Raw genomic sequence first — 21,321 nt, forward strand, 5'->3', positions numbered from 1 at the left:
CGATTCAATTTCAAATATTTATACAAGCCCAAAAGTACATAAACCAAAACCAAAACTAAACTATACAAGATGTACGCCATCCAGCCACACAAAGATCCAAAAACAAGTTCTTCCTTTACTTCGATCCCTGTGGGGAGAAAAAAATAATAGGGGGTGAGCTAGAAGCTCAGCGAGTGACCAGTAAAATCAACAGCCAAGTATATTTCACAATAAAGCATTGATATGATGTCATGATGCAGTAATCAAATGTTCATTTATTGCTCATGTGAGCCATTGAAGTTCTTGTACTTAAATATCCAATGCTCGTTTAGATCAAGTAACCGTGAAACAAAAGTAAGGAGCCATCGTGCTCCAAAGAATGTGTAAACAATAGTAGAGACATTGGTTCTAAGCACAAGACTTTCCAGGAACCCATTGGAGCCAAATTATGTCATGGCACACACCCGAACCCCAAATGATATGCAAAGGAGTAATAAATGCAAGAATTAGTTCAAAAGTAACTTTGGGAACAGTCGAGGGATCACTCACTCAAACTATAGTGCTTCAAGTAGTCACGTTCAATTATACTCCAGGTTTGGAGTCCAGATCTGCGATAGAAATCCAATTTGAGAACTTTGAAACACGAGTAAGATTTGAAACTTAAACGTTCCGTTCATAAGAATCAACCAATTGAAATTCATTTGAAAGGCATTCGTGAAACACTTGCTCGCTTTTCAAATCATAAGGTTTTTGTAGCATATATACTTGGAAACAATACTTGAGTTAAAAGTACAAGGAAATATAAGTTTACATTGGCCATTATATCTTTTCCTCAAGAGTACAAGTTCGTTTAGGTTTCCAACGTATAACCATCGATAACAAAGTAGCAAAAGTTCTCGCTAGTTCAAGTGGTAATCACTTAACCTTCACTCAAGTTGCAAATATAATTTTCTAGTTCTCGAGTAAAAATTCGGGCAGCATGCCCTTTGCGTTTACTTAATTTTCCAGCCATTTAGGCTTCATTATTTTTCCTCAACCAAAACCCAACATCACATATATCAGCAATTCATGACAAGAGCCGTTCCATAGGCTCACAATATCATAATAATAAGATTCACAACGATAGCAAGTGCAGAAATTCAATCTAGCACAAAACAGATTTGACGTATGAAAGCGGAAATAACATATCCGAGGCTACGCTTATCGGATTGAGGTGAAACCTATGCCGTTTCGAAGCTAAGACACAGGGATACAATGTTCATGAAGGTCACTGAGTCCAGTTTCTAATGTAACTTGGTCAAATTCTCAAATTACTAAACCAGAAACCAATTCGTCGGCTGTTTAAACGCAGAACACTGTAATGGTCATAACTCAGAGTACACAAGTCCGAATCAGATGTTCTTAGAGGCATTTTAAAGATACTTCAGAACACTACAACTTTCATGTTTTGGCCCAGAGCTAAATCGGAATGGATCCTGGTCAAAAAACGTGATAAACTGGACTTAACTGAAGAAACGGACTGCTGGGAAATACTTAGAACAGTAAGGGTATTTTGGACTTTTCACATCCTACGTTACTCCGATTGAGCTGAAATTTTGTAGGCACCTATAAAATTCCATTCTCTACAACTTTTCTTCTTTGAGCTAAGGCCAATTCGGCCTCTAACACACAGATAAAAATTCGGACAGAATGTTGGGAAAATTTTCCAGATTTTGGAATTTTGAGTTTCTAGTGCAACTTTCCTTAATTTCTTGGTCTAATCACTACCACAACACCTTATAAAACTTCAATTGCAACATATAAGCATCTTACAACAATTTGGGCAGAATTTCCACAAGCCCTAGTTCATCAAATAAATTGGGGAAAACTTCTAAAACATGCTCATCATCCATGATCTCACCACAAGAGCAAGTTGCCAAGCTTAATTTAACAAAATTGAAAGTAAAACTTAGAGAGATAAGCTCTCTTACCTTGACTAGAAGTCACTACAAGTAGCCCAAGCTTTCTCCTTCAAAAATCACACCACAAGCCACTAGCTAGTCACTCAAGAACAAGTTTAATCGGTTTACTTTGTTGGATTTCTTCCTAAGTTGTTGGATTTGAAGATGAAATGAAGAAATTTCTCTCTTGTTCTTCCCCTCTCTCTCTCTCGGCTCCTTGGCAGAAAATATGAAGAGAAATGGAGCTTAGTTGCCTTATAATAAAGCAAGAGGATTAGGACTAATGGTGTCCACAAATTGGGCAAACACTTGGACTAATCTTGGCCACAAAATTTTTCTCTTTCTTTCCTTGCCTTTGAGCCACAATTTCCGGTCAACCTTGCTGCAATTTAAGAAGATATTATGTACAAAAGTCAACAAACTTGTTGGGTAACAAAAATGGTGGTCAAGCAGTGCGTTCAATCGGTAATGCGCGGGACCCGCCGGATCGCGCCGTTTTTCTTAAAAACTCACGTACTAGGTTTTTCACTTCCCATTCACAAACCTTATATCATTGCCACTAGTCACATCTTATTTCTCACTTAAAAGTCAGTTTTAATCTCCAAATTAATTCTTACTCTGTACCGAAAATTCATCCGGCTAAAATTCGCGAAAACCCTAATTTCGCTCCAAACTTGAAACCGAAGCGTAAAACCCTATTTTCTAGATTTATTTACACTTAGTGTGAAATATTTGGGTAGTGGGCTTTGATAAATAATAATTTTCAAATAAAAGGGTATTTTAGTCCTTATCGGAAAGCCTTAAAGAGCTGGCTCTTTAAGCTGTTTATGCGGACCGAATTTCTTCCAGATTTATGTGGGCCGGATTCCTCACAAAACTCTATTCACCAGAAATTTTTCCTTTTCTTCTGCCTCGGGGCGTTACATTTGTCTCTCCAATACAAATCTCTTAACACCTTGTAAAATAATATCACTTAATACAAAATTCCAACAAGTTGTCAAAAATATAATGCATTTACCGCACTAGCGGGTCCCACGTCCAAAATATACTTCAAAATTAACGTGGACTAACTTGTATCAAGGAAATGATTTGAAAACTATATTCCCTTATAAAAATGTGTAGGAAATTAATATATTGAAGAAAGGCACAAAATTATAAACGAGTAAACAAAATAATGTCGCGAAAATATATAAAAAGTTGTGAGTTCTCACACTCATTCTTTCAGGGCGTCACAATCTCCCCTTCTTAAAAGAATGTCGTCCTCAACATTCCATTCCATCTTGTACCAATCAAGTCAAGACATCCCGCAAGAATCACTGATATTTCAACCCAAACCCACAGTCCGGCATCCTAAACTTCAAACCTAGGATACGCTACGGAGAACTGAAGCCTAAACTCTGATACCACCTGTGACAGCCCCACCTCACCCTAAGGCGAACCAAAGGGTTCGGCGGGTCGCCTGCCCAACTCTCGCCGGGACTCAGTCAGTCACTACAGTCCTCAATTAAATTACAAGATATATCTCAAATTTACATCAAATTCTCCAATAAATACAAGTCATAAGCGAAGCGGAAACTATTCCCCAAATTATACATAAAATGATTCGAAATCCAAACTGTACAAGATATAAGCCATCCAGTCACGTGAATAAGTACTACAAGCTTTCCTTCGCCACGAGCCCTGTGGAGGGGAATAAAATAGTTTTGGGGTGAGCTAGAAGCTCAGTGAGTAACCAGTAAAAGCAGTCATCCAATATATTTCACAGTCACGTATTTCCCTGATGTCATGATTCAGAGATCAAATGTACGTATTTTGCTCTCGTGAGCCAGTGAAATCATTGCACTTACACACCCAACGCTCAAAAGACCCAGTAACAGTAAACAGTAAGAGGGAGCCCCTTTTTGAGCTCCGGAGCCATTTGCTCCAAATGAACAGAGGTGGAGACGTTGGTGTCCAGCACAAGACTCCCCAAGAACTCATTGAAGCCAAAATCATATCATGAATTCACATGCAAGCACGCATGAGATGCAGTCGAGTAAATAATGCAAGAAACGGTTCAAAAGTAACTTTGGAAATGGTTTAGGATCACTCACCTCCACGGCTCAGGAATCGTCCATCATATATCATTACCTTGTCCGAATCCAAGCCCTTCAACTCAAACTCAAAGCCATCAAATGCTTTCAAAGATCGGACAGCATATCCCCTTAATTTCCTTACTTTTCCAGCCGTCATGGCTTCATTATTTCCTCAGCCAGTCCCAAAGTCATACGGAATATAAATTCATCACAACAGCCGTTCAATAGGCTCAAAGTCATTCAAATACAAGATTTAGCTAGGAAAATGACCGGAAATGAAAGTTAAGCTCGAACTCGGAAAACAGTTTTTGGCATCGTTTAGCGGTTTTGGTACCACCGGCACTAAGATTATCGGATGAAGGTGAAAGATACACCCTTTCGAAGCTAAGAGATAGGGCTACAATGTTACAGAAGGTCACTCAGCCCAGTTTCGAGTGAAACCAGGTCAAAAATGCAATATACTACACCAGAACCGCAAAAACAGATTCACAAATCGCATTCTGGTGCACACATCATAAATCAGGCTACCTAAGTCCAAATCCAGTAATTCCAAAGCCATCCGAAAGCTAAGAAACTGGTATACAATTCATCAGAAGACCTAAACAACCGATTCTGAAGCATTCCCAATCAAAATAACCCAGTACAGAAGCAATTCTCAAATTCGGGTAGAACCAGGGCAGCAAGGGTAATTCCGTCTTTTCCCAAGCTACGTTACTCCGATAGACCTGAAATTTTTCAGGAATCTCTACAATATCATTCCCTACAACTTTCATGTTTTAACCCAAGGCCAATTCGGCCTCTAACTATGAGCTACAGTGCCGGGCAGAATGAAGAACATGAAACCCTAGGTTTCCAATTTTCTTTCCAAAACAGAAATTGCTTGCAATTAACCACTTTTTCCACCTTCTAGCTTCCTTAACTATCATCTCCAATCATCATACATGACAACATAATCATATTCATATGAAAACAGAAAATTCATACATAAATATAAAACTTCACCAATTTCTACCAAAATCAAGAAATCTTCCACCAAATCGCATCTTTAACCAACACAAGTCATTAATTTGACATTATCAAGACTAAAGAAAGAATTTCCTAGTTACTCACCTTGCAATCTCAAGAAAGTAAGCAACTTAGCACCAATTTCTTCCAAACAACTTCACCAACAACCTTACTACTACTAAGCTAAGGATTTTTATGGAGGAAATTCAAGTTTAATCGGTTGGCTTGAAAGATTGAGAAAGTTTAGAGGCAAGAAAGTTGAGAGCTTTCTTTTCTTTTCTTCCCAGCAAGAAAGTCGGCCAAGGAGCTTCAAAATAAGAAGAATTTTGGGTCAATTTTGGTTTAAAGGGTAAAGGCATGAATAGTGGTCAAAGTCCAAGATTAAATCACAAGGTGACACTTGTCACCCTTTTGGTTTAAAACTTATCTTTTTGTCTCTCCAATACAAATCTCTTAACACCTTGTAAAATAATATCACTTAATACAAAATTCCAACAAGTTGTCAAAAATATAATGCATTTACCGCACTAGCGGGTCCCACGTCCAAAATATACTTCAAAATTAACGTGGACTAACTTGTATCAAGGAAATGATTTGAAAACTATATTCCCTTATAAAAATGTGTAGGAAATTAATATATTGAAGAAAGGCACAAAATTATAAACGAGTAAACAAAATAATGTCGCGAAAATATATAAAAAGTTGTGAGTTCTCACACTCATTCTTTCAGGGCGTCACAATCTCCCCTTCTTAAAAGAATGTCGTCCTCAACATTCCATTCCATCTTGTACCAATCAAGTCAAGACATCCCGCAAGAATCACTGATATTTCAACCCAAACCCACAGTCCGGCATCCTAAACTTCAAACCTAGGATACGCTACGGAGAACTGAAGCCTAAACTCTGATACCACCTGTGACAGCCCCACCTCACCCTAAGGCGAACCAAAGGGTTCGGCGGGTCGCCTGCCCAACTCTCGCCGGGACTCAGTCAGTCACTACAGTCCTCAATTAAATTACAAGATATATCTCAAATTTACATCAAATTCTCCAATAAATACAAGTCATAAGCGAAGCGGAAACTATTCCCCAAATTATACATAAAATGATTCGAAATCCAAACTGTACAAGATATAAGCCATCCAGTCACGTGAATAAGTACTACAAGCTTTCCTTCGCCACGAGCCCTGTGGAGGGGAATAAAATAGTTTTGGGGTGAGCTAGAAGCTCAGTGAGTAACCAGTAAAAGCAGTCATCCAATATATTTCACAGTCACGTATTTCCCTGATGTCATGATTCAGAGATCAAATGTACGTATTTTGCTCTCGTGAGCCAGTGAAATCATTGCACTTACACACCCAACGCTCAAAAGACCCAGTAACAGTAAACAGTAAGAGGGAGCCCCTTTTTGAGCTCCGGAGCCATTTGCTCCAAATGAACAGAGGTGGAGACGTTGGTGTCCAGCACAAGACTCCCCAAGAACTCATTGAAGCCAAAATCATATCATGAATTCACATGCAAGCACGCATGAGATGCAGTCGAGTAAATAATGCAAGAAACGGTTCAAAAGTAACTTTGGAAACGGTTTAGGATCACTCACCTCCACGGCTCAGGAATCGTCCATCATATATCATTACCTTGTCCGAATCCAAGCCCTTCAACTCAAACTCAAAGCCATCAAATGCTTTCAAAGATCGGACAGCATATCCCCTTAATTTCCTTACTTTTCCAGCCGTCATGGCTTCATTATTTCCTCAGCCAGTCCCAAAGTCATACGGAATATAAATTCATCACAACAGCCGTTCAATAGGCTCAAAGTCATTCAAATACAAGATTTAGCTAGGAAAATGACCGGAAATGAAAGTTAAGCTCGAACTCGGAAAACAGTTTTTGGCATCGTTTAGCGGTTTTGGTACCACCGGCACTAAGATTATCGGATGAAGGTGAAAGATACACCCTTTCGAAGCTAAGAGATAGGGCTACAATGTTACAGAAGGTCACTCAGCCCAGTTTCGAGTGAAACCAGGTCAAAAATGCAATATACTACACCAGAACCGCAAAAACAGATTCACAAATCGCATTCTGGTGCACACATCATAAATCAGGCTACCTAAGTCCAAATCCAGTAATTCCAAAGCCATCCGAAAGCTAAGAAACTGGTATACAATTCATCAGAAGACCTAAACAACCGATTCTGAAGCATTCCCAATCAAAATAACCCAGTACAGAAGCAATTCTCAAATTCGGGTAGAACCAGGGCAGCAAGGGTAATTCCGTCTTTTCCCAAGCTACGTTACTCCGATAGACCTGAAATTTTTCAGGAATCTCTACAATATCATTCCCTACAACTTTCATGTTTTAACCCAAGGCCAATTCGGCCTCTAACTATGAGCTACAGTGCCGGGCAGAATGAAGAACATGAAACCCTAGGTTTCCAATTTTCTTTCCAAAACAGAAATTGCTTGCAATTAACCACTTTTTCCACCTTCTAGCTTCCTTAACTATCATCTCCAATCATCATACATGACAACATAATCATATTCATATGAAAACAGAAAATTCATACATAAATATAAAACTTCACCAATTTCTACCAAAATCAAGAAATCTTCCACCAAATCGCATCTTTAACCAACACAAGTCATTAATTTGACATTATCAAGACTAAAGAAAGAATTTCCTAGTTACTCACCTTGCAATCTCAAGAAAGTAAGCAACTTAGCACCAATTTCTTCCAAACAACTTCACCAACAACCTTACTACTACTAAGCTAAGGATTTTTATGGAGGAAATTCAAGTTTAATCGGTTGGCTTGAAAGATTGAGAAAGTTTAGAGGCAAGAAAGTTGAGAGCTTTCTTTTCTTTTCTTCCCAGCAAGAAAGTCGGCCAAGGAGCTTCAAAATAAGAAGAATTTTGGGTCAATTTTGGTTTAAAGGGTAAAGGCATGAATAGTGGTCAAAGTCCAAGATTAAATCACAAGGTGACACTTGTCACCCTTTTGGTTTAAAACTTATCTTTTTGTCTCTCCAATACAAATCTCTTAACACCTTGTAAAATAATATCACTTAATACAAAATTCCAACAAGTTGTCAAAAATATAATGCATTTACCGCACTAGCGGGTCCCACGTCCAAAATATACTTCAAAATTAACGTGGACTAACTTGTATCAAGGAAATGATTTGAAAACTATATTCCCTTATAAAAATGTGTAGGAAATTAATATATTGAAGAAAGGCACAAAATTATAAACGAGTAAACAAAATAATGTCGCGAAAATATATAAAAAGTTGTGAGTTCTCACACTCATTCTTTCAGGGCGTCACAATCTCCCCTTCTTAAAAGAATGTCGTCCTCAACATTCCATTCCATCTTGTACCAATCAAGTCAAGACATCCCGCAAGAATCACTGATATTTCAACCCAAACCCACAGTCCGGCATCCTAAACTTCAAACCTAGGATACGCTACGGAGAACTGAAGCCTAAACTCTGATACCACCTGTGACAGCCCCACCTCACCCTAAGGCGAACCAAAGGGTTCGGCGGGTCGCCTGCCCAACTCTCGCCGGGACTCAGTCAGTCACTACAGTCCTCAATTAAATTACAAGATATATCTCAAATTTACATCAAATTCTCCAATAAATACAAGTCATAAGCGAAGCGGAAACTATTCCCCAAATTATACATAAAATGATTCGAAATCCAAACTGTACAAGATATAAGCCATCCAGTCACGTGAATAAGTACTACAAGCTTTCCTTCGCCACGAGCCCTGTGGAGGGGAATAAAATAGTTTTGGGGTGAGCTAGAAGCTCAGTGAGTAACCAGTAAAAGCAGTCATCCAATATATTTCACAGTCACGTATTTCCCTGATGTCATGATTCAGAGATCAAATGTACGTATTTTGCTCTCGTGAGCCAGTGAAATCATTGCACTTACACACCCAACGCTCAAAAGACCCAGTAACAGTAAACAGTAAGAGGGAGCCCCTTTTTGAGCTCCGGAGCCATTTGCTCCAAATGAACAGAGGTGGAGACGTTGGTGTCCAGCACAAGACTCCCCAAGAACTCATTGAAGCCAAAATCATATCATGAATTCACATGCAAGCACGCATGAGATGCAGTCGAGTAAATAATGCAAGAAACGGTTCAAAAGTAACTTTGGAAACGGTTTAGGATCACTCACCTCCACGGCTCAGGAATCGTCCATCATATATCATTACCTTGTCCGAATCCAAGCCCTTCAACTCAAACTCAAAGCCATCAAATGCTTTCAAAGATCGGACAGCATATCCCCTTAATTTCCTTACTTTTCCAGCCGTCATGGCTTCATTATTTCCTCAGCCAGTCCCAAAGTCATACGGAATATAAATTCATCACAACAGCCGTTCAATAGGCTCAAAGTCATTCAAATACAAGATTTAGCTAGGAAAATGACCGGAAATGAAAGTTAAGCTCGAACTCGGAAAACAGTTTTTGGCATCGTTTAGCGGTTTTGGTACCACCGGCACTAAGATTATCGGATGAAGGTGAAAGATACACCCTTTCGAAGCTAAGAGATAGGGCTACAATGTTACAGAAGGTCACTCAGCCCAGTTTCGAGTGAAACCAGGTCAAAAATGCAATATACTACACCAGAACCGCAAAAACAGATTCACAAATCGCATTCTGGTGCACACATCATAAATCAGGCTACCTAAGTCCAAATCCAGTAATTCCAAAGCCATCCGAAAGCTAAGAAACTGGTATACAATTCATCAGAAGACCTAAACAACCGATTCTGAAGCATTCCCAATCAAAATAACCCAGTACAGAAGCAATTCTCAAATTCGGGTAGAACCAGGGCAGCAAGGGTAATTCCGTCTTTTCCCAAGCTACGTTACTCCGATAGACCTGAAATTTTTCAGGAATCTCTACAATATCATTCCCTACAACTTTCATGTTTTAACCCAAGGCCAATTCGGCCTCTAACTATGAGCTACAGTGCCGGGCAGAATGAAGAACATGAAACCCTAGGTTTCCAATTTTCTTTCCAAAACAGAAATTGCTTGCAATTAACCACTTTTTCCACCTTCTAGCTTCCTTAACTATCATCTCCAATCATCATACATGACAACATAATCATATTCATATGAAAACAGAAAATTCATACATAAATATAAAACTTCACCAATTTCTACCAAAATCAAGAAATCTTCCACCAAATCGCATCTTTAACCAACACAAGTCATTAATTTGACATTATCAAGACTAAAGAAAGAATTTCCTAGTTACTCACCTTGCAATCTCAAGAAAGTAAGCAACTTAGCACCAATTTCTTCCAAACAACTTCACCAACAACCTTACTACTACTAAGCTAAGGATTTTTATGGAGGAAATTCAAGTTTAATCGGTTGGCTTGAAAGATTGAGAAAGTTTAGAGGCAAGAAAGTTGAGAGCTTTCTTTTCTTTTCTTCCCAGCAAGAAAGTCGGCCAAGGAGCTTCAAAATAAGAAGAATTTTGGGTCAATTTTGGTTTAAAGGGTAAAGGCATGAATAGTGGTCAAAGTCCAAGATTAAATCACAAGGTGACACTTGTCACCCTTTTGGTTTAAAACTTATCTTTTTGTCTCTCCAATACAAATCTCTTAACACCTTGTAAAATAATATCACTTAATACAAAATTCCAACAAGTTGTCAAAAATATAATGCATTTACCGCACTAGCGGGTCCCACGTCCAAAATATACTTCAAAATTAACGTGGACTAACTTGTATCAAGGAAATGATTTGAAAACTATATTCCCTTATAAAAATGTGTAGGAAATTAATATATTGAAGAAAGGCACAAAATTATAAACGAGTAAACAAAATAATGTCGCGAAAATATATAAAAAGTTGTGAGTTCTCACACTCATTCTTTCAGGGCGTCACAATCTCCCCTTCTTAAAAGAATGTCGTCCTCAACATTCCATTCCATCTTGTACCAATCAAGTCAAGACATCCCGCAAGAATCACTGATATTTCAACCCAAACCCACAGTCCGGCATCCTAAACTTCAAACCTAGGATACGCTACGGAGAACTGAAGCCTAAACTCTGATACCACCTGTGACAGCCCCACCTCACCCTAAGGCGAACCAAAGGGTTCGGCGGGTCGCCTGCCCAACTCTCGCCGGGACTCAGTCAGTCACTACAGTCCTCAATTAAATTACAAGATATATCTCAAATTTACATCAAATTCTCCAATAAATACAAGTCATAAGCGAAGCGGAAACTATTCCCCAAATTATACATAAAATGATTCGAAATCCAAACTGTACAAGATATAAGCCATCCAGTCACGTGAATAAGTACTACAAGCTTTCCTTCGCCACGAGCCCTGTGGAGGGGAATAAAATAGTTTTGGGGTGAGCTAGAAGCTCAGTGAGTAACCAGTAAAAGCAGTCATCCAATATATTTCACAGTCACGTATTTCCCTGATGTCATGATTCAGAGATCAAATGTACGTATTTTGCTCTCGTGAGCCAGTGAAATCATTGCACTTACACACCCAACGCTCAAAAGACCCAGTAACAGTAAACAGTAAGAGGGAGCCCCTTTTTGAGCTCCGGAGCCATTTGCTCCAAATGAACAGAGGTGGAGACGTTGGTGTCCAGCACAAGACTCCCCAAGAACTCATTGAAGCCAAAATCATATCATGAATTCACATGCAAGCACGCATGAGATGCAGTCGAGTAAATAATGCAAGAAACGGTTCAAAAGTAACTTTGGAAACGGTTTAGGATCACTCACCTCCACGGCTCAGGAATCGTCCATCATATATCATTACCTTGTCCGAATCCAAGCCCTTCAACTCAAACTCAAAGCCATCAAATGCTTTCAAAGATCGGACAGCATATCCCCTTAATTTCCTTACTTTTCCAGCCGTCATGGCTTCATTATTTCCTCAGCCAGTCCCAAAGTCATACGGAATATAAATTCATCACAACATCCGTTCAATAGGCTCAAAGTCATTCAAATACAAGATTTAGCTAGGAAAATGACCGGAAATGAAAGTTAAGCTCGAACTCGGAAAACAGTTTTTGGCATCGTTTAGCGGTTTTGGTACCACCGGCACTAAGATTATCGGATGAAGGTGAAAGATACACCCTTTCGAAGCTAAGAGATAGGGCTACAATGTTACAGAAGGTCACTCAGCCCAGTTTCGAGTGAAACCAGGTCAAAAATGCAATATACTACACCAGAACCGCAAAAACAGATTCACAAATCGCATTCTGGTGCACACATCATAAATCAGGCTACCTAAGTCCAAATCCAGTAATTCCAAAGCCATCCGAAAGCTAAGAAACTGGTATACAATTCATCAGAAGACCTAAACAACCGATTCTGAAGCATTCCCAATCAAAATAACCCAGTACAGAAGCAATTCTCAAATTCGGGTAGAACCAGGGCAGCAAGGGTAATTCCGTCTTTTCCCAAGCTACGTTACTCCGATAGACCTGAAATTTTTCAGGAATCTCTACAATATCATTCCATACAACTTTCATGTTTTAACCCAAGGCCAATTCGGCCTCTAACTATGAGCTACAGTGCCGGGCAGAATGAAGAACATGAAACCCTAGGTTTCCAATTTTCTTTCCAAAACAGAAATTGCTTGCAATTAACCACTTTTTCCACCTTCTAGCTTCCTTAACTATCATCTCCAATCATCATACATGACAACATAATCATATTCATATGAAAACAGAAAATTCATACATAAATATAAAACTTCACCAATTTCTACCAAAATCAAGAAATCTTCCACCAAATCGCATCTTTAACCAACACAAGTCATTAATTTGACATTATCAAGACTAAAGAAAGAATTTCCTAGTTACTCACCTTGCAATCTCAAGAAAGTAAGCAACTTAGCACCAATTTCTTCCAAACAACTTCACCAACAACCTTACTACTACTAAGCTAAGGATTTTTATGGAGGAAATTCAAGTTTAATCGGTTGGCTTGAAAGATTGAGAAAGTTTAGAGGCAAGAAAGTTGAGAGCTTTCTTTTCTTTTCTTCCCAGCAAGAAAGTCGGCCAAGGAGCTTCAAAATAAGAAGAATTTTGGGTCAATTTTGGTTTAAAGGGTAAAGGCATGAATAGTGGTCAAAGTCCAAGATTAAATCACAAGGTGACACTTGTCACCCTTTTGGTTTAAAACTTATCTTTTTGTCTCTCCAATACAAATCTCTTAACACCTTGTAAAATAATATCACTTAATACAAAATTCCAACAAGTTGTCAAAAATATAATGCATTTACCGCACTAGCGGGTCCCACGTCCAAAATATACTTCAAAATTAACGTGGACTAACTTGTATCAAGGAAATGATTTGAAAACTATATTCCCTTATAAAAATGTGTAGGAAATTAATATATTGAAGAAAGGCACAAAATTATAAACGAGTAAACAAAATAATGTCGCGAAAATATATAAAAAGTTGTGAGTTCTCACACTCATTCTTTCAGGGCGTCACAATCTCCCCTTCTTAAAAGAATGTCGTCCTCAACATTCCATTCCATCTTGTACCAATCAAGTCAAGACATCCCGCAAGAATCACTGATATTTCAACCCACACCCACAGTCCGGCATCCTAAACTTCAAACCTAGGATACGCTACGGAGAACTGAAGCCTAAACTCTGATACCACCTGTGACAGCCCCACCTCACCCTAAGGCGAACCAAAGGGTTCGGCGGGTCGCCTGCCCAACTCTCGCCGGGACTCAGTCAGTCACTACAGTCCTCAATTAAATTACAAGATATATCTCAAATTTACATCAAATTCTCCAATAAATACAAGTCATAAGCGAAGCGGAAACTATTCCCCAAATTATACATAAAATGATTCGAAATCCAAACTGTACAAGATATAAGCCATCCAGTCACGTGAATAAGTACTACAAGCTTTCCTTCGCCACGAGCCCTGTGGAGGGGAATAAAATAGTTTTGGGGTGAGTTAGAAGCTCAGTGAGTAACCAGTAAAAGCAGTCATCCAATATATTTCACAGTCATGTATTTCCATGATGTCATGATTCAGAGATCAAATGTACGTATTTTGCTCTCGTGAGCCAGTGAAATCATTGCACTTACACACCCAACGCTCAAAAGATCCAGTAACAGTAAACAGTAAGAGGGAGCCCCTTTTTGAGCTCCGGAGCCATTTGCTCCAAATGAACAGAGGTGGAGACGTTGGTGTCCAGCACAAGACTCCCCAAGAACTCATTGAAGCCAAAATCATATCATGAATTCACATGCAAGCACGCATGAGATGCAGTCGAGTAAATAATGCAAGAAACGGTTCAAAAGTAACTTTGGAAACGGTTTAGGATCACTCACCTCCACGGCTCAGGAATCGTCCATCATATATCATTACCTTGTCCGAATCCAAGCCCTTCAACTCAAACTCAAAGCCATCAAATGCTTTCAAAGATCGGACAGCATATCCCCTTAATTTCCTTACTTTTCCAGCCGTCATGGCTTCATTATTTCCTCAGCCAGTCCCAAAGTCATACGGAATATAAATTCATCACAACAGCCGTTCAATAGGCTCAAAGTCATTCAAATACAAGATTTAGCTAGGAAAATGACCGGAAATGAAAGTTAAGCTCGAACTCGGAAAACAGTTTTTGGCATCGTTTAGCGGTTTTGGTACCACCGGCACTAAGATTATCGGATGAAGGTGAAAGATACACCCTTTCGAAGCTAAGAGATAGGGCTACAATGTTACAGAAGGTCACTCAGCCCAGTTTCGAGTGAAACCAGGTCAAAAATGCAATATACTACACCAGAACCGCAAAAACAGATTCACAAATCGCATTCTGGTGCACACATCATAAATCAGGCTACCTAAGTCCAAATCCAGTAATTCCAAATCCATCCGAAATATAAGAAACTGGTCTACAATTCATCAGAAGACCTAAACAACCGATTCTGAAGAATTCCCAATCAAAATAACCCAGTACAGAAGCAATTCTCAAATTCGGGTAGAACCAGGGCAGCAAGGGTAATTCCATCTTTTCCCAAGCTACGTTACTCCGATAGACCTGAAATTTTTCAGGAATCTCTACAATATCATTCCCTACAACTTTCATGTTTTAACCCAAGGCCAATTCGGCCTCTAACTATGAGCTACAGTGCCGGGCAGAATGAAGAACATGAAACCCTAGGTTTCCAATTTTCTTTCCAAAACAGAAATTGCTTGCAATTAACCACTTTTTCCACCTTCTAGCTTCCTTAACTATCATCTCCAATCATCATACATGACCACATAATCATATTCATTTGAAAACAGAAAATTCATACATAAATATAAAACTTCACCAATTTCTACCAAAATCAAGAAATCTTCCTCCAAATCGCATCTTTAACCAACACAAGTCATTAATTTGACATTATCAAGACTAAAGAAAGAATTTCCTAGTTACTCACCTTGCAATCTCAAGAAAGTAAGCAACTTAGCACCAATTTCTTCCAAACAACTTCACCAACAACCTTACTACTACTAAGCTAAGGATTTTTATGGAGGAAATTCAAGTTTAATCGGTTGGCTTGAAAGATTGAGCAAGTTTAGAGGCAAGAAAGTTGAGAGCTTTCTTTTCTTTTCTTCCCAGCAAGAAAGTCGGCCAAGGAGCTTCAAAATAAGAAGAATTTTGGGTCAATTTTGGTTTAAAGGGTAAAGGCATGAATAGTGGTCAAAGTCCAAGATTAAATCACAAGGTGACACTTGTCACCCTTTTGGTTTAAAACTTATCTTTTTGTCTCTCCAATACAAATCTCTTAACACCTTGTAAAATAATATCACTTAATACAAAATTCCAACAAGTTGTCAAAAATATAATGCATTTACCGCACTAGCGGGTCCCACGTCCAAAATATACTTCAAAATTAACGTGGACTAACTTGTATCAAGGAAATGATTTGAAAACTATATTCCCTTATAAAAATGTGTAGGAAATTAATATATTGAAGAAAGGCACAAAATTATAAACGAGTAAACAAAATAATGTCGCGAAAATATATAAAAAGTTGTGAGTTCTCACACTCATTCTTTCAGGGCGTCACAATCTCCCCTTCTTAAAAGAATGTCGTCCTCAACATTCCATTCCATCTTGTACCAATCAAGTCAAGACATCCCGCAAGAATCACTGATATTTCAACCCACACCCACAGTCCGGCATCCTAAACTTCAAACCTAGGATACGCTACGGAGAACTGAAGCCTAAACTCTGATACCACCTGTGACAGCCCCACCTCACCCTAAGGCGAACCAAAGGGTTCGGCGGGTCGCCTGCCCAACTCTCGCCGGGACTCAGTCAGTCACTACAGTCCTCAATTAAATTACAAGATATATCTCAAATTTACATCAAATTCTCCAATAAATACAAGTCATAAGCGAAGCGGAAACTATTCCCCAAATTATACATAAAATGATTCGAAATCCAAACTGTACAAGATATAAGCCATCCAGTCACGTGAATAAGTACTACAAGCTTTCCTTCGCCACGAGCCCTGTGGAGGGGAATAAAATAGTTTTGGGGTGAGTTAGAAGCTCAGTGAGTAACCAGTAAAAGCAGTCATCCAATATATTTCACAGTCATGTATTTCCATGATGTCATGATTCAGAGATCAAATGTACGTATTTTGCTCTCGTGAGCCAGTGAAATCATTGCACTTACACACCCAACGCTCAAAAGATCCAGTAACAGTAAACAGTAAGAGGGAGCCCCTTTTTGAGCTCCGGAGCCATTTGCTCCAAATGAACAGAGGTGGAGACGTTGGTGTCCAGCACAAGACTCCCCAAGAACTCATTGAAGCCAAAATCATATCATGAATTCACATGCAAGCACGCATGAGATGCAGTCGAGTAAATAATGCAAGAAACGGTTCAAAAGTAACTTTGGAAACGGTTTAGGATCACTCACCTCCACGGCTCAAGAATCGTCCATCATATATCATTACCTTGTCCGAATCCAAGCCCTTCAACTCAAACTCAATGCCATCAAATGCTTTCAAAGATCGGACAGCATATCCCCTTAATTTCCTTACTTTTCCAGCCGTCATGGCTTCATTATTTCCTCAGCCAGTCCCAAAGTCATACGGAATATAAATTCATCACAACAGCCGTTCAATAGGCTCAAAGTCATTCAAATACAAGATTTAGCTAGGAAAATGACCGGAAATGAAAGTTAAGCTCGAACTCGAAAAACAGTTTTTGGCATCGTTTAGCGGTTTTGGTACCACCAGCACTACGATTATCGGATGACGGTACAAGATGCACCCTTTCGAAACTAAGAGATAGGGTTACAATGTTACAGAAGGTCACTCAGCTCAGTTTCGAGTGCAACCAGGTCAAAAATGCAATAAACTACACCAGAACCGGAAAAACAGATTCACAAATCGCATTCTGGTGCACACATCATAAATCAGGCTACCTAAGTCCAAATCCAGTAATTCCAAAGCCATCCAAAATATAAGAAACTGGTCTACAATTCATCAGAAGACCTAAACAACCGATTCTGAAGAATTCCCAATCAAAATAACCCTGTACAGAAGCAATTCTCAAATTCGGGTAGAACCAGGGCAGCAAGGGTAATTCCGTCTTTTCCCAAGCTACGTTACTCCGATAGACCTGAAATTTTTCAGGAATCTCTACAATATCATTCCCTACAACTTTCATGTTTTAACCCAAGGCTAATTCGGCCTCTAACTATGAGCTACAGTGCCGGGCAGAATGAAGAACATGAAACCCTAGGTTTCCAATTTTCTTTCCAAAACAGAAATTGCTTGCAATTAACCACTTTTTCCACCTTCTCGCTTCCTTAACTATCATCTCCAATCATCATACATGACCACATAATCATATTCATATGAAAACAGAAAATTCATACATAAATATAAAACTTCACCAATTTCTACCAAAATCAAGAAATCTTCCACCAAATCGCATCTTTAACCAACACAAGTCATTAATTTGACATTATCAAGACTAAAGAAAGAATTTCCTAGTTACTCACCTTGCAATCTCAAGAAAGTAAGCAACTTAGCACCAATTTCTTCCAAACAACTTCACCAACAACCTTACTACTACTAAGCTAAGGATTTTTATGGAGGAAATTCAAGTTTAATCGGTTGGCTTGAAAGATTGAGCAAGTTTAGAGGCAAGAAAGTTGAGAGCTTTCTTTTCTTTTCTTCCCAGCAAGAAAGTCGGCCAAGGAGCTTCAAAATAAGAAGAATTTTGGGTCAATTTTGGTTTAAAGGGTAAAGGCATGAATAGTGGTCAAAGTCCAAGATTAAATCACAAGGTGACACTTGTCGCCCTTTTGGTTTAAAACTTATCTTTTTGTCTCTCCAATACAAATCTCTTAACACCTTGTAAAATAATATCACTTAATACAAAATTCCAACAAGTTGTCAAAAATATAATGCATTTACCGCACTAGCGGGTCCCACGTCCAAAATATACTTCAAAATTAACGTGGACTAACTTGTATCAAGGAAATGATTTGAAAACTATATTCCCTTATAAAAATATGTAGGAAATTAATATATTTCAGAAAGACACAAAATTATAAACGAGTAAACAAAATAATGTCGCGAAAATATATAAAAAGTTGTGAGTTATCACACTCATTCTTTCAGGGCGTCACAATCTACCCTTCTTAAAAGAATGTCATCCTCAACATTCCATTCCATCTTGTACCAATCAAGTCAAGACATCCCGCAAGAATCACTGATATTTCAACCCAAACCCACAGTCCGGCATCCTAAACTTCACACCTAGGATACGCTACAGAGAACTTGTGACAGCCCCACTTTCCCCTAAGGCGAACCAAAGGGGTTAGCAGACTGCCTGCCCAGCTCTCGCCAGGACTACGGATCCGTTTACGTCAATCTAATACGTTCCGGAACTTACCAATGCGCGCAACCAAGTCAAAATGGCAACATAACCCAAAATAAGAAAATGAAATCCGGAGTCGGCCATAATAGTAACCGACCCGTCAGAACCCAACCGAAAGAGCACGCAAACATTCACATCTGAACTTTAGCGATTACAATCCAAAATGACATACAAAAATTTTCAAAAGTTAATACATATACACGGTTTGCCAAATCAAAAGAGAAAACGCCCCAAAAGTACACTTAGGGTTTTACTACATGAGCTATACAAAAGATATGTTCAACTAGCTCAATTTGGCAGCCATTTGTCAAATCCAGACCAAAAGGGTTTATTTTCCTGTAAGGAAAACAAAAGGGAACAGAAAGGGGTGAGCTAGCTCAATGAGGTACCAAACAGATAGCAATAAAATCATGGCATTTCACGTTTAGCAAATCACGTACACATGCCAGATGTAAAGCAAAGGAACCAATGATTCAAATCAGAAGGATACGGGTGGCTCTCAGGAGCCAAATTTTCAGCGCAGTACTTGATCCAAACCAGTTGACTCTCCGTCAACGTATATAGAACCAACGCGTCTGTAGACCCCTCTTTACACCGAATTCCGTCCACCAAACACCCCTTTACCGGGCCCGTTCACCGTAACCGAACAGAAATGGTAATACTCGAGTATACCCGGAATCAAGGGTCTCAATACCCAAAATCCCCGAACAAACTACCGTGGTTCGTTATCTAATCGTCCAGGCCCTTGCCAGTCCGACTCGAATAACTTAGCCACAGGATGGAGCTCATAGGTCACAGAAATCCAAACAGATGCAGACACAGATAACAGATTCAAATTTTGCATAGTAAATTGGCATATGAACAGACAAGAGAACGAGTGTGATAAAGTACACCCTCGTCTCAAACAAATTAAACAGATTGCAGAGCAGAAATCAAGTTAAACAGCAATGGAGGGGAGTGGTACACTCACCTGCTCAACTTCAAAAGTTTTCACTTCAGATTGGCCTTAATCGCCAAGAAACCCTAAAATAATCAAAGTAAACTAATTGAAGGTTTCATATCCAAAATCGAGTAAACGGAATGCACAAGTGAGGCTCGACTACACGTCGTACGCCTTGCCAAATAAATACTAATGAAAGGGTGGAAAACATGATTTTCTTGGAAACGAAAAGGTAACATGGAGACCTAGGCGCAAACAACCCAAAAGCCCTTTGCTCAAATCACAAGTAAATCCAACTAGCCTTCAAGTAAACTTTCGGCAGCATATCCCTTGTTTTTACCTATTTTCCAGCCATCATGGCTTCATTATTTCCTCAAATCAGTCCCAACATCTCACACAAAATTCATCTCATTCCCCAAAAGCCGTTCACTAGGCTCAAAGTAGTACAAGTACAAAAGTTAGCTAGGAAATGATCGGAATAAAAACAAGCCCTAAAACTATTCAAATAAACACAATAAGATTTGTTTACAAATCATAAACCAAGGCCAAGTATTACCAAAATAAGGTTCCATAGGAATATATAAGCATTAAAGGAAACCAGAAAAATCAGGAAATGTAACTATATTAGCCCTAACAACAAAAACAGTTTTGGCCTCCTTATGCGGTAATGGCACAAAATGCGGTACGCTTATCGGATGAGGGTGTAAGACCCACCATATCGAAGCTAAAATACAGGGCTACAACAATATAGAAGGCCACTCAGTCCAAATCCTAGCACAACTAGGTCAAATATGCTGAATACCAAACCAGAACCGTAATTGCAGGTTTACAAATCACACTATGCTGTAATCAGTACAACTCAGTCTATACAGGTCCAAATTCAGAAATTCCAAAGGCATATGGTAGCTAGGACATCAAGCTACATTTAATCAGAAGACCTCAACACCCAAATCCAAAACAATTCCAGTCAAAACAACCCATTACAGGCGCAGTTCTTACATCCTGATGAACCCAGAACAGCAACAGTAAATTCGGCTTATCTCATTCTACACTACTCCAATTGACCTGAAATTTTACAGGCACCATTAAAACATCAATACCTACAACTTGCATGTTTTGAGACAAGGCCAATTCGGCCTCTATCTATGACCTAAAAATTCGGACAGAATGTTCATCACAAAACCCTCACTTTTCAATTTTTGGTCCAAAACAGAAATTGGTTGCAATTAATCACTTTTTCCACCTCCTAGAGTCATTAAACATCATTACAAACCATCATAGATAACCACAACATCATGATCATATGAAACCAGAAAAATCACCAATAAATTGTAAACTTCACCATTTCATCCAAAAACAAGAATTAAAACACAAAATTCAACACTTTAGCTTCCACTAAGCACAACTCAAGCTTCATTAAGTGTAGGGGCAAGTTCATATACCACTCACCTAGTAAACAAGAGAGGGA

Source organism: Coffea arabica, chromosome 5e, assembly GCF_036785885.1.
Source record: "Coffea arabica cultivar ET-39 chromosome 5e, Coffea Arabica ET-39 HiFi, whole genome shotgun sequence".
Lineage (NCBI taxonomy): Eukaryota > Viridiplantae > Streptophyta > Magnoliopsida > Gentianales > Rubiaceae > Coffea > Coffea arabica.